This window comes from Gigantopelta aegis, chromosome 15 (assembly GCF_016097555.1).
Source record: "Gigantopelta aegis isolate Gae_Host chromosome 15, Gae_host_genome, whole genome shotgun sequence".
Lineage (NCBI taxonomy): Eukaryota > Metazoa > Mollusca > Gastropoda > Neomphalida > Peltospiridae > Gigantopelta > Gigantopelta aegis.
This window is the reverse complement of record NC_054713.1, coordinates 4,063,396-4,078,874: the sequence shown is the minus strand read 5'-3', so window position 1 is coordinate 4,078,874 and position 15,479 is coordinate 4,063,396. Positions and strand designations below refer to the sequence as shown.

At 36.9% G+C, this 15,479-nt stretch overlaps 1 protein-coding gene across 2 annotated transcripts in view; it reads right to left on the bottom strand.

Annotated features, from left to right (window-relative positions):
* The window catches only part of LOC121390024 (tripartite motif-containing protein 2-like), an 87,387-nt gene that overhangs the window by 25,434 nt on the left and 46,474 nt on the right, over positions 1-15,479 (bottom strand). The window contains exons 1-2 of one of the 2 annotated variants that reach the window (XM_041521722.1): positions 15,253-15,395; positions 13,472-13,559 (exon numbers count right to left, since the gene is read on the bottom strand). The gene's annotated coding sequence lies outside the window, so the exon portion shown is untranslated. Of the gene's footprint in view, positions 1-13,471; positions 13,560-15,252; positions 15,396-15,479 lie in introns of those variants that run through there. The other variant, XM_041521723.1, reaches the window with a different exon arrangement.

The following is a 15,479-nucleotide window of genomic DNA, read 5'->3' as shown; positions in this document are numbered from 1 at the left end:
AACTGGACAGCCAAAATTAAAAGCAATTTGTCGAATTTGATCAGTTAATCTGTATAGCCAAAGTGAACTAACATTTACGAAAACAGAATTATTTAAGGAAATAGCTACACATGTATACATGTACAAACAACACACAGTTTTGGAATTAGGTTTGTACATATAGATAATCATTTAGACTATGCAATAGGCTAGTTAGTGAGTGTGTGTGTATATATTTATATACTGCAGTAACGTCATAATATGTATGACGTCATATTTAGCATTTATTTAGCAGTTCCTTTCTGAAGATAAGATGAAACATGTAAAAGGAGATTATTTCTTATAATTATTTTTAAATACATATATACTGTACACTTGTTTTCTTTTATCATTTATATATATATATATATATTTTTCATGATGCAGGTAAAATTACGGACCTATATATTCACAAAATTCAACTTACCGGGTATGTCAATTTGGTGAAGAAGAGTTTAAACCAACTCTGACACTAGCAAATTTGTTCTTGGAGTTATAATAAACTTAAACCCTATATAGTTAAACTAATTTTACCTGCACATGTATGTACCTACATACACCATAAAATAGTTACCTGGATATATAATAGTTCTAGCATGTGAACGCATGCCGTCAAAACTATGACTATCTGTTTATTTAATATTATAGTGAAGATAATTTTACCTGTACCATGAAAATATCTGCAACATACCTGTATATGTATATGTATATGTATATGTATATGTATATGTATATGTATATGTATATGTATATATATATGTATATAATATATATATATATATATATATATATATATATATATATATATATATATATATATACACTAACCTATTGCATAGTCAAACTGACTATAGATATGTACTAGCACTTGACAACATGCAGTCAAACTGACTATAGATATGTACTAACACTTGAAAACATAAAGTCAAATTGACTATAGATGTGTATCAACACTTGACAACATGCAGTCAAACTGACTATAGATATGTACTAGCACTTGACAACATACAGTCAAACTGACTATAGATATGTACTAGCACTTGACAACATACAGTCAAACTAACTATACCTACATTAACATGTAACTGCATACAGTAAAAATTATAACCACCTGTTTATTTAATATTATAGTGAAGATAATTTTACCTGTACATGTACGTGTACCATGAAAATATCAACCTGCATATATTAACTAGCCTATGGCACAGTTACAATGACTACCTATATACCAGCATGCGACAGCTTAGTCTGCATTGACGTTTGACTGCATGACAATGGTTTTACATCTCTCTGGTATGGCGAGGGTATATATATATATATATATATATATATATATATATACAGACACAGGTATGATATATGGGAAGAATCACAGTCTATAACAACACAGGTGTATAATCAAATCTGACATCACCAAGCACCTGGAGACAGGGTTATGCAACCTGTCAATCATACCCCACGCTAGACCGGTATCTTCAGAGGTGACCACCGGCCGGCTCTCCTAAACCTGTCCATGCCTGACGAATGACCACTTGGTGAAACAACATAAAATTGCTTGGTCAATTGAAAGTTGTGTGTTCTAAACAAATGACCACATTTGATGGTCAATTACCTGCGTGAATGTGATTTTGAAATTGTGTCATGCAAGATGCGTTATATCTCGGCACCACCGGCACAAGCATGCGGAACAGTTTAACGGGGTCTATTGTGGCTAGCATGGTTTGCGTATCTCACAAGCATGCGGAACGGTTTAACGGGGTCTATTGTGGCTAGCATGGTTTGCGTATCTCACAGATGGAAAACGAAAGGAATATTTGTTTATAATGACACCTCAGCACATTTTAAACTGTAGTCATTTGGTGTGTAACCTATTTTTATACTTGGCTGAAAAAGAGAAAAGAGATTAAGAGGGGGAGAGAGAGAGAGAGAGAGAGAGAGAGAGAGAGAGAGAGAGAGAGAGAGAGAGAGAGAGAGAGAGAGAGAGAGAGAGAGAGAGAGACAGACAGACAGACAGACAGACACAGACAGAGAAAGATGGGGAGGTAAAAAACAGAGGGAAGGCAACTGCTACTGAAATGCAGCAATGGATGTTTCATATGAACTTTACCTAAAAACTAGACAGTACATACCATGGCTTTTGATGTACTGTTGTGGAGCATGCGTAGGACAAGACAATTACAGGTCAGCAACTGACCCTACAGGACCAACTGCACCTCTAGTGATTGAGTGCTCTACTACAAAGCTATATATATACATGTATGATGATGGCATAACTTTTTTTCTTTTCTTAATCCACATGTTTTCTAATTTTACCATATTACATCTTGGCATTGAGCCATATATGCACTCATGTAATATATTGGCTGCATTTAACAAAATTAGATGCATCTAAAATAAACACATGATGACTTTTCGTAAATTCGACCCAGAGTGTTTGAACATTAACTGGATACAAGCTGGCAAATTTCGATACTTCTCTGTGAACAAAATGGATTCCAGACATGCTAGTGAATTAAGACAGGCCATCTGTTTAGCAACCTGCAAGCACCACTGACATATTTCCATGACTGAAGTGTCTTCACAACTGTAATATTAATTATCTAACACACTAATCTACCTTAAAGGAAAGGAGTGTTTGTTAACAACAGAGTAGTCGCAAAATAGCTTTGCCCCCAGTGGCACACAAATTGAAAGGTTTCTTAGTACAAGCTAGAAGGGTTCGACGTTCTCCTCGGAGTAATAAAAAGAATATTAAACTCATTGCACCACTTCCTGACAGATGAAAATTAGTTCACTTGGGACATATATAAACTTGTTACCAAAGAAAGCTTGTGTAATAACTGACATTTATTTTATTTTCCTATTTCCCAGCCAAGACTGGAAAGGCAAATAATTTTTGTGCAACGTGTGTGTGCGTGTTTATGCGTGCATGTGTGAGAGAAAGGAATGAAGGAAATGTTTTGTTTAACGACGCACTCAACACATTTTTTTTATTTATGGTTATCTGGCATCGGACTTATGATTGAGAACCACACGTATATTGAGAGAGGAAACCCCCTGTCACCACTTTATGAGCTATTATTTTTAATTAGCAGCCAGGGATCTTTTATATGCACCATCCCACATACAGGATAGTATATACCACAGCCTTTGTTACACCAGTTGTGGAGCACTGGCAGGAACGAGAAAAAGCCCAATGGGTCCACTGATGGGGATCGATCTTACATCGATCATACATCAGGGGAGCACTGTGTGTTTGTGTGAAAGAAGTTTGTTTTGTTTAATGACACCACTAGAGCACATTGATTTATTAATCATCGCCTACTGGATGTCAAATGTGTGTGTGAGAGAGAGAGAGAGAGAGAGAGAGAGAGAGAGAGAGAGAGAGAGAGAGAGAGAGAGAGAGAGAGAGAGAGAGAGAGAGATATCATGAAAAACCCTTCTGCTACTGAAAAAAGCAGCAATGGATCTTTTATATACACTTTCCCAAAGGCAGAACAGCACAACTGCCTTTGATGTACCGGTAATATAGCACACCAGCTGGGCCAGAAAAAAAGAAGAAAAAAAAGTAAAAAAGAAAAAGGGAACCCACTAAGGATGATTGATCCTGTGACCCAGGACACTTGAGGTCTACTACTGACCTGTATCCTGCCCCTACAAAGACAGAATGTGCAGCGCGTTTTGTTAATTAAGTCATTCTGACAGTTGACTGAGTTACCGTGTAGTGACTGGAAGACTCTTCAAGAGCTACTTCAAAGATCATTACAAGAAGTCAAGCATCAAAAGGGAAGTAATTCTAAACACAAATGACTCTTTTTAAAGAAATGTCTGTTAAATCTGTACACAGACATTATTTATGATCTCAAGTCACTTCTTTTCTGCTAGCATCCATTATTCTCAGAAACGACTTCATTCGATGGGATAGCTATAGGTGTTTGAATAAAAACACAAAACCAGTACATTTGTTCACTTAAAATAATAGAAAAATTAACAAAACGACTTCATTCGATGGGATAGCTATAGGTGTTTGAATAAAAACACAAAACCAGTACATTTGTTCACTTAAAATAATAGAAAAATTAACAAAACGACTTCATTCGATGGGATAGCTATAGGTGTTTGAATAAAAACACAAAACAAGTACATTTGTTCACTTAAAATAATAGAAAAATTAACAAAACGTTCCTTTTGTTTGCTGACACCATTAAAGCAAAATTAAATATTTCTATTACATGCAATACATATAGTATTTCTGACACACGAGTTTTAATTAGCAGCAAGGATCCAGCATGGAACGCTGGATGGAATGGGAAAACCCCAAACAGAGAATAGATTCACTGAGGTGGTTCTATCTTTGAACAGTAGGCAAATGTCCACCGACTGAGTCATATGTAAATTAAACCTGCCCGTTAAAGATTAGGAAATGAATATTTAATTACACTTCAGCCGATATTAAATTACTTTAGTACGTCTTTTTGAAGGAAGGAAGGTAATGTTTTATTTAACGATGCACTCAACACATTTTATTTACAGTTATATGGTGTCAGACATATGGTTAAGAACAACACAGACACTGAGAGAGGAAACCCGCTGTCGCCACCTCATGGACTACTCTTCTCAAATAGCAGCAAGGGATCTTTTATATGCACCATCCCACAGACAGAGTAGTACTTACCACAGCCTTTGATATACCAGTTGTGGTGCACTAGCTGGAATGAGAAATAGTGCAATGGGCCCACCGACGGGGATCTATCTCAGACCAACCACGCATCGAGCGAGTGCTTTACCACAAGGCTACATCCCGCCCCTCATTTTAAATTACTTTAATTAGTATGTCGTTTTGAAGTCTAACATATAATATTCTACTCATTTCATGTTCATCAAAATGAACCATCTACAAAAGGAATACTGCTGCATGCATTCAACACAAAGTCAGTGTTTCTGCCATAAAGACATTTTTGGATACGATGGCGCTATGAAATTGAATGCAGCCACAGTCAACAGGGGGGTATGGGAAGGGGGCTCCCCCAGAAAGAAAATGGGTTAAGTTTAGGGTTAGAGTTAAGAAAATCATACACTAATGAATGGATCCACTAAAGGGGTTCAATCCTGCAACACAAACACCTCAGACGAGCACTCAACTGACTGAACTAAATCCTGCCCAGCATTATGGTGAAATGCACTTGCATATAAAATATGGTTTTACAGCAATCTCAGATAACAGCAATACAACTAAAAATTGAGTGATGCGTTTTCTGTGGGGTTCAGTATATAATTTGTTCTCACTCCACACATTGTGGTCAGATGAACAAAGCACTAACACCACTTGGACACAGTAATAATACATAGGCTCACAACTACCAAACTGTTTGCCCTATCTTACAAGATTGCAGTGGACAGGTGGACAATTGAACACGCTGATTTCCTTTCATGGCAGGCCCTGGCATTCAATGACTGTGTATTATACACGGGATACGCTTGAAGACACCGGCAATCCAGATTGTTTTGTTGACAAATTAACTGACCACCAGACCATGTGAGCTGCCCATAGATCATCTTTTTTAAAGTTTCAAGCAGACATTTTGTCAGGTGTCACATGGTAGAAGAAAGTGTAGATTCAAATGTTGACTTTTCATTTTCGTTTTTTTTACATTTATTTTTATGTTTATATCCAGTTAAGGTTCAAGTTAACATACTTGAACCTTAACTGGATATAAGCATAATTTTTTTTTTTTTTAAAACGAAAATGAAAAGTCAACATTTTAAGGGACATTCCTGAGTTTGCTCCATTGTAAGATGTTTCCGACTAATAAAATGTTTACGATTAAACTTACATATTAAATATATTTTCTTGTTTAGAATATCATTGTCTGTATATTTAATGTCTTTCTGGTCATCTTAATATTTGTAAGAAGCCTAAACTGGATTTTGTCTTCAAATAATTACGTACATACGAAAAAAAATATTTTAGGAAATAAAATGAAATTTAACCTAGTACAAATATTACAATGATCAGAAACACGTTTAATATACAGCCATTAATATATTGTGCAGAAAAATATATTTGATATGTAATTACAATCGTTAAAAAGTCCATGTTAGTCGATAACATCTTACAAATTGCAGCAAACTGAGGAATGTCCCTTTAAAGTTAAAGTTTACTTTGTTTAACAAGGCCACTATATTTGACATGTATACATGTAGTCTTGGAGGAAATCTGCTACATTTTTCTGTTAGTTTGGGTTTTTCTCTCTCATTCTAACCAGTGCACCACAACTGGTCAAAGGCCGTGTACAGGTATGTGCTTTCCTGTCTGTGCGAAAGTGCATATAAAAGATCCCTTGCTTTTAATGGAAAAAATGTAGCACCTTTCCTCTGATGACTAAGAGTCAGAATTACCAAATGTTTAACATCCAAAAGCCAATGATTTATTAATCAATGTGTTCTAGTGGTGTCGTTAAACAAAACAAAGTTCTGTTTTTTAAAGTAAAAACTCGGTCATGGTCTTATTTAACAGTCAGGGTGGGACGTAACACAGTGGTAAAGCATTTGCTTGATGCGCGGTCGGTTCAGGATCGATCCCCATCGGTGGACCCACTGGGCTATTTCTCATTCCAGCCAGTGCTCCACGACTGGTGTAACAAAGGCTGTGGTATGTACTATCCTGTCTGTGGGATGATGCATATAAAAGATCCCTTGCTACTAATCGAAAAGAGCTAGTAGCCCATGAAGTGTCGACAGCGGGTTTCCCCTCTCAATATCTGTGTGGTTCTTAACCATATGTCCGACGTCATATAACCATAAATAAAATGTGTTGAGTGCGTCATTAAATAAAACATTTCCTTCCTTTCCTTATTTAACAGTCAGACTTCACCGTTTAAGGGGAGCTATCACTCTCACACTTCCCAGCACTCCTCTCAGACTATAGTCCAATTTCAAGGAGAGTAAGTTTTAGCTGCCCTACAATTGCCTAGCTCTTAACAGTGCCACAAGTAACTACTGAACTCTCTCCAAAGTGGTCAGACTAAGACCACAGCTAAAGCTGATGGGAAATGGCAGGTGTGTGGCATGCATAGCCACAAGAGACAAGCACCTGTCATTGTTTGAGAGACAAGGACTGGGATGTGAAGGTGGACAGTGAAACAAGCTGAAAGGCAGGAGGAACTGCCAGCTCAGGAAGAAATAAGATGGTATTCAAAGGAGAGAAAGGGTTTCTGCCAGAGGGTAAAATGGGGATGGTGCTATATGTATATCCAAATATTTTGCAGATTTTATGTTTTTTAAGTTAACATTTTGACAAAATTATTGACTCTTATCATTACTGTATGATGTTCTCAACCCTAACCCTAAACGTAACCCATTTTCTTTCTGGCCCCCCTATACCCCCTCTTGATTGTGAATACATTCAATTCCATTGAAACACTGCAGAGGGATTAAATTATTTTTTTAAAACATTTTTAGCTTCTCTTAATTATCATGTGGATTTATATCGACATGATAATATCTTGAATGGCTCCCCATAATCTATATGTATGTTATGGGAGCAATTAATCACTGCACTCAATTTGTTTTCATGTGGAGGTGTAAACAGCGCAAAAAACTCAACACCTAACATACACCAAGTTAATTATAGACAAGTTGTTGACAGGAGGCCATCAAGTCTTGACTACATGACAGATAATAACACATACATTTACAGTTACAGATAGAACACATACATGTCTACCGTAATCACCCTTGTTCTGTATATAATATATAGCAGGTCAGATCTATAATAACACATACATTTACAGTTACAGATAGAACACATACATGTCTACAGTAATCACGCTCAGTCTGGATATAATATATAGCAGGTCAGATCTATAATAACACATACATTTACAGTTACAGATAGAACACATACATGTCTACATAAATCACGCTCGGTCTGGATATAATATATAGCAGGTCAGATCTATAATAACACATACATTTACAGTTACAGATAGAACACATACATGTCTACAGTAATCACGCTCGGTCTGGATATAATATATAGCAGGGCAGATCTATAATAACACATACATTTATAGTTACAGATAGAACACATACATGTCTACAGTAATCACGCTCGGTCTGGATATAATATATAGCAGGGAAAATCTATAATAACACATACATTTACAGTTACAGATAGAACACATACATGTCTACAGTAATCACGCTCGGTCTGGATATAATATATAGCAGGGAAAATCTATAATAACACATACATTTACAGTTACAGATAGAACACATACATGTCTACAGTAATCACGCTCGTTCTGGATATATAATATATAGCAGGGCAGATGAAGTAGAACAAAACATCAATACACTTTTAAATGGAAAATAAATGCCCCAGCACATTGGTTAATTTTAGTGAAATATATTAGGTTATAAACTAGTTGTTACCGGGTACCTTTTTAACCTTGCGACCCCTATAAATTAAATACATGCAAAAGTATAAAAACAAGAATTCTGTGGTGCACTATGATGTACATCCATAGGTGCAACTATAAACCAAATTTCACTGACCTAGGACTTGTAGTTTATGAGAAACTGATAAACATGCAAAACTTTAATGTGAAACCGTAATGCAAAAGTTGACGCCATTGCCAACACTGTCGGAAAGGTAATTAATGCCTGTATCTCACCGTTTTACTTAAAGTGAAGGAAAAGTTGACGCCATTGCCAACACTGTCGGAAAGGTAATTAATGCCTGTATCTCACCGTTTTACTTAAAGTGAAGGAAAAGTTGACGCCATTGCCAACACTGTCGGAAAGGTAATTAATGCCTGTATCTCACCGTTTTACTTAAAGTGAAGGAAAAGTTGACGCCATTGCCAACACTGTCGGAAAGGTAATTAATGCCTGTATCTCACCGTTTTACTTAAAGTGAAGGAAAAGTTGACGCCATTGCCAACACTGTCGGAAAGGTAATTAATGCCTGTATCTCACCGTTTTACTTAAAGTGAAGGAAAAGTTGACGCCATTGCCAACACTGTCGGAAAGGTAATTAATGCCTGTATCTCACCGTTTTACTTAAAGTGAAGGAAAAGTTGACGCCATTGCCAACACTGTCGGAAAGGTAATTAATGCCTGTATCTCACCGTTTTACTTAAAGTGAAGGAAAAGTTGACGCCATTGCCAACACTGTCGGAAAGGTAATTAATGCCTGTATCTCACCGTTTTACTTATAGTGAAGGAAAAGTTGACGCCATTGCCAACACTGTCGGAAAGGTAATTAATGCCTGTATCTCACCGTTTTACTTAAAGTGAAGGAAAAGTTGACGCCATTGCCAACACTGTCGGAAAGGTAATTAATGCCTGTATCTCACCGTTTTACTTAAAGTGAAGGAAAAGTTGACGCCATTGCCAACACTGTCGGAAAGGTAATTAATGCCTGTATCTCACCGTTTTACTTAAAGTGAAGGAAAAGTTGACGCCATTGCCAACACTGTCGGAAAGGTAATTAATGCCTGTATCTCACCGTTTTACTTAAAGTGAAGGAAAAGTTGACGCCATTGCCAACACTGTCGGAAAGGTAATTAATGCCTGTATCTCACCGTTTTACTTAAAGTGAAGGAAAAGTTGACGCCATTGCCAACACTGTCGGAAAGGTAATTAATGCCTGTATCTCACCGTTTTACTTAAAGTGAAGGAAAAGTTGACGCCATTGCCAACACTGTCGGAAAGGTAATTAATGCCTGTATCTCACCGTTTTACTTAAAGTGAAGGAAAAGTTGACGCCATTGCCAACACTGTCGGAAAGGTAATTAATGCCTGTATCTCACCGTTTTACTTAAAGTGAAGGAAAAGTTGACGCCATTGCCAACACTGTCGGAAAGGTAATTAATGCCTGTATCTCACCGTTTTACTTAAAGTGAAGGAAAAGTTGACGCCATTGCCAACACTGTCGGAAAGGTAATTAATGCCTGTATCTCACCGTTTTACTTATAGTGAAGGAACAGAAGGAAATGGTTTATTTAACAACACACTCAACACATTTTATTTACGGTTATATGGTGTCGGACATATGGTTAAGGACCACACAGATATTGAGAGAGGAAACCCGCTGTCGCCATTTCATGGGCTACTCTTTTCGATTAGCAGCAAAGGATCTTTTATATGTACCATCCCATAGACAGGATAACACATACCACAGCCTGTGATGTACCAGTCATGGTGCACTGACAGGGACCGATCCCAAACCTACCGTGCATCAAGCGAGCGCTTTACCACTGGGCTACGTCCCACCCCTACTCAAAGTGAAGTCAAGTAGACACACATATTGAATAAATTCCTCTTGCAACCCAACCCATAATAATTAAGTGTCTGAAATCCATTGAACATCTTTGAAGTTTTGTGATCATATAGATAAGTAAAATCATTATTTACAATTATCTGATCTGGTAAATAATAATTTTACAGAAAAATTAAACATAAACAAAAATCTATTTATGATCATTTAAATGGTTTATATACACTATTACATGCATTAAATTAAGGTCAGTCATGATCGATTGCCCAAGCGCTCGGTCATGGGAGGTGAACATATTAACACGCATCAATGAATGTGAGCCAATCTGAATTGATCTGGCTTCTCGAGTAGGCGAGATGACCAGAATGTTAAAGCCACAACAAGCTAGATGTCAGCACTAAATTGCTACCCGCAATCAATCCTGTCCGATCAGCTATAAACACCGAACATTCACATGCCAACCTCGCAGCAAGACCACCTCTTTATAACAGCATGCATAGAAATGCTATAAACACCGAACATTCACATGCCAACCTCACATTCACATGGTTAAGGACCACACAGATACTGAGAGAGGAAACCAGCTGTCATCACTTCATAGGCTATACTCCTTTCGATTAACAGCAAGGGATCTTTTATATGCACCATCCCACAGACAAGATATAGTATATACCACGACCTGTGTTATACCAGTTGTGGAGCACTGGCTGGAACGAGAAATAGCCCAATGGGCCCACTGATAGGGATCGATCCCAGACCGACCGCACATAAAGCGAGTGCTATACCACTGGGCTACATCCTGCCCTGGGTTCACCGAAGGCGTGCGATCCAATGATAATTTCCACTAATGCAGACCAACAATTCACTACATGGGACCCATTTAATCCACTACACAACCCATTGGGCTATTTCTTGCTCCAGCCAGTGCTCCACAACTGGTGTAACAAAGGATGCGGTATGTACTATCCTGTCTGTGGGATGGTGCATATAAAAGATCCCTTGCTGCTAATCGGAAAGAGTAGCCCATGAAGTGGCGACAATGGGTTTCCTCTCTCAACATATGTGTGGTACTTAACCATATGTCCGATGCCATATGACCATAAATAAAATGTGTTGAATGCATTGTTAAATAAAACATTTCCTTCTTTCCTTCCACTACACAATGTCATGTGTATTCCATCAAAGTTTGTTTGTTTTGTTTAACAACACCACTAGAGTGTATATCCCATCAAGGCCAGTAGGAAAAAAAAAAAGAACAAGAAACTTTTTATTTAACAACGCACTTAACACATTTTATTTTCAGTTATATGGCGTCGAACATATGGTTAAGGACCACACAGATATTGAGAGAGGAAACCTGCTGTCACCACTTCATAGGCTACTCTTTCCGATTAGCAGCAAGGGATCTTTTATTTGCGCTTCCCACAGGCAGGATAGCACAAACCATGGCCTTTGTTGAACCAGTTATGGATCACTGGTCGGTGCAAGTGGTTTACACCTACCCACTGAGCCTTGCGGAGCACTCAATCAGGGTTTGGAGTTGGTATCTGGATTAAAAATCCCATGCCTCAACTAGGATCCGAACCCAGTACCTACCAGCCTGTAGGCCAGTAGGATGACTGTACATAATAACTACACACAGAAGCACGAAGGACACACTAAATCAATAGATCAGAGAGAAATGCGGCCAGCTGTATATACCTGTCACTGTATGTGTGTTAATATAGTATATATACGCGTGGTGGCAGCTGTTGGTCGTAATAATACAGCACACAGTAAACTAAACACCAGCCATGTTTACATTCTGAGTTATTACATTAGCATAACAATAGCTGCTCATAATACACACTTCCGTGGAGTTACATACAGGTTCTAATAGAGCAAATCAATTCCTATTGCTGATGATGTTAACGTTTACTAATACAACTGATATAAGCAGCGTATCAACACACCCAGGAAATACAGCAATAGAAAGTGTAGCACCTCGCATCTAATCTACCTGCAAGAAAATGGGGGGTCACAACACGCTTCATAAATCTGGGCCGTATGTTTAAATTTTAAATTATTTAATACTAACCCTGCATGTTTTAAATGCTAAATACTAAACTTGCATATTTTTAAATTCTAAATATTAACCGCATATGTTTAAATTCTAGATACTAACCTTGCATGTTTAAATTATAAATATAAACCCTGTATGTTTAAATTGTAAATACAAACCTTGTATGTTTAAATTCTAAATACTAACCTTGCATGATTAAATTCTAAATGTTAACCTCATATCCAAATTCTGAATACTAACCTCATATGTTTAAATTCAAAATACTAACTGTGTATGTTTTAAATTCTAAAATCTAACCTCATATGTTTAAATTCTCACCTGGGTATGTATGTTTAAATTGTAAACACTAACCTCATGTTTAAATTCTAACCTGGTATGTATGTTTCAATTGTAAACACTAACCTCATATGTTTAAATTCTAACCTGGTATGTATGTTTCAATTGTAAACACTAACCACATTCATGTTTAAATTCTAACCTGGTATATATGTTTAAATTGTAAACACTAACCTCATATGTTTAAATTCTAACCTGGTATATATATTTAAATCGTAAACACTAACCTCATTCATATGTTTAAATTGTAAACACTAACCTCATGTTTAAATTCTAACCTGGTATGTATGTTTCAATTGTAAACACTAACCTCATATGTTTAAATTCTAACCTGGTATGTATATTTCAATTGTAAACACTAACCTCATTCATGTTTAAATTCTAACCTGGTATATATGTTTAAATTGTAAACACTAACCTCATTCATATGTTTAAATTCTAACCTGGTATATATGTTTAAATTGTAAACACTAACCTCATATGTTTAAATTCTAACCTGGTATATATATTTAAATCGTAAACACTAACCTCATTCATATGTTTAAATTCTAAATATGAATCTCATATGTTTAAATTCTAACCTGGTATATGTTTAAATTGTAAACACTAACCTCATTCATATGTTTAAATTCTAACTTGGTATGTATGTATAAATTGTAAACACTAACCTCATTCATATGTTTAAATTGTAAACACTAACCTCATTCATATGTTTAAATTGTAAACACTAACCTCATTCATACATGTATGTTTAAATTGTAAACACTAACCTCATGAGCATAGAAGTTCTGCCCCACCACACGTTTTAGATCAGCTGTTGTACCAGGCACTTTCATGTAATTTCTGCTCCGCCAACTCCTACAAACAGAAATGAACAATCATATAAAGCATTTAAAGTTAAAACTGGCCTCGGTGGTGACGTAGTTAAGCCATCGGACATATAAAGCATTTAAAGTTAAAACTGGCCTCGGTGGTGACGTGGTTAAGCCATCGGACATATAAAGCATTTAAAGTTAAAACTGGCCTCGGTGGTGACGTTGTTAAGCCATCGGACATATAAAGCATTTAAAGTTAAAACTGGCCTCGGTGGTGACGTTGTTAAGCCATCGGACATATAAAGCATTTAAAGTTAAAACTGGCCTCGGTGGTGACGTGGTTAAGCCATCGGACTTATAAAGCTGGTAGGTATTGGGTTTGCAGCCCGGTACTACCTCCCACCCAGAACAAGTTTTAACAGCTCAGTGCGTAGGTGTAAGACCATGCACTACACCCTCTTCCCTCTCACTAACCATTAACTACTAACAACTCACTGTCCTGGACAGACAGCCCAGATAGCTGAGGTGTAGCGATCTCTGAATTGTGAACTGATACTAAACAAAATATTCCCGTTTAAAGGGACATTCCTCAGTTTGCTCCATTGTAAGATGTCTCCGACTAATAAAATAGTTCTACGATTATAGTTACATATTAAATATATGTTCTTGTTTACAATATCAGTGTCTGTATATTCAATGTTTTCTGGTCGTCTTAATATTTCTAAGAAGCCCAAACTGGATTTTGTCTTAAAATAATTTCGTACGTATGAAAAAACTATATTTTAGGAAATAAAATGAAATTTAACCTAGTACAAATATTAGAACGATCAGAAACATGTTTAATATACAGCCACTAATATTTTATGCAGAAAAATATATTTGATATGTAATTACAATTGTTAAAAAGTCTGTTAGTCGATAACATCTTAAAAATTGCAGCAAACTGGGAAATGTCCCTTTAATATCCAAATAATCTACAATAATTTGACCATTATTAAATATTTAACAGCCTATAAATTACAGAGGCCACCTTAACTTCTAGCACATAATTCAATATATATATACACACACACACACACGTCAGATACAGGGGGAGGTGGGGGGGGGGGGGAGGAAGGAGCATTTAAAATTCTTTATTTAACCCTGATGAAAAAGAAAAGGGGGAAAAAAACAAGAAAGAAACCCAACCAACACTTAACTGCTGTGTTTTCTCATGATTAATAATACATTGCTTAGTTACGGCAGCTTATCAGATTGAACTATAGCCAAAATCAATCGCATTTCCCCTTAAGCATATGAGCTCTCTTTACAAAGCATAACCACATCAATTTCTACCAGTCCCACAATCTCAATGGCAAGACACGTATTTCATAACATTAAATTTAACAACACCTGGAGCTCATTGATTTATTAATAATTTTTCTGTTGGATGTCAAAACATTAGCTAATTTTGACATATTACTACATACTAAGTCTTAAGAGAGGAAACCCGCTACATTTTTCTATTAGTAGCAAGGTATCTTTTATATGCACCATCCCACAGACAGGATAGCATGTACCATGGCCTTTGTTATACCAGTTGTGGTGCATTGGCTGGAATGAGAAACAGCCAATGGGCCCACTGATGGGGATCGATCCCAGCACGACTGCATGTACACACAGCCACATGTCCACGTAATAATCGAGACACACATACAACCACTTAAACACATGCACAACGTGACATAACATCTCACCTTGAATATTGTAGATACATCACTAAGAAACCTGCTTCACAGAACAGTAAGATGAGAAACGATCGACCCCCTCATTAATAAGAGAGTAGGTAACCGTACACACTCTATAGACCACTACACACAGACACTCGACCCATCCGTGAGGACGAACAAGCTGTACTACAGACCTGAAGGGCCGCGTGTCGACTTTTTATACCTGCATGCACGCTCCAGTGTGCGTTATACAC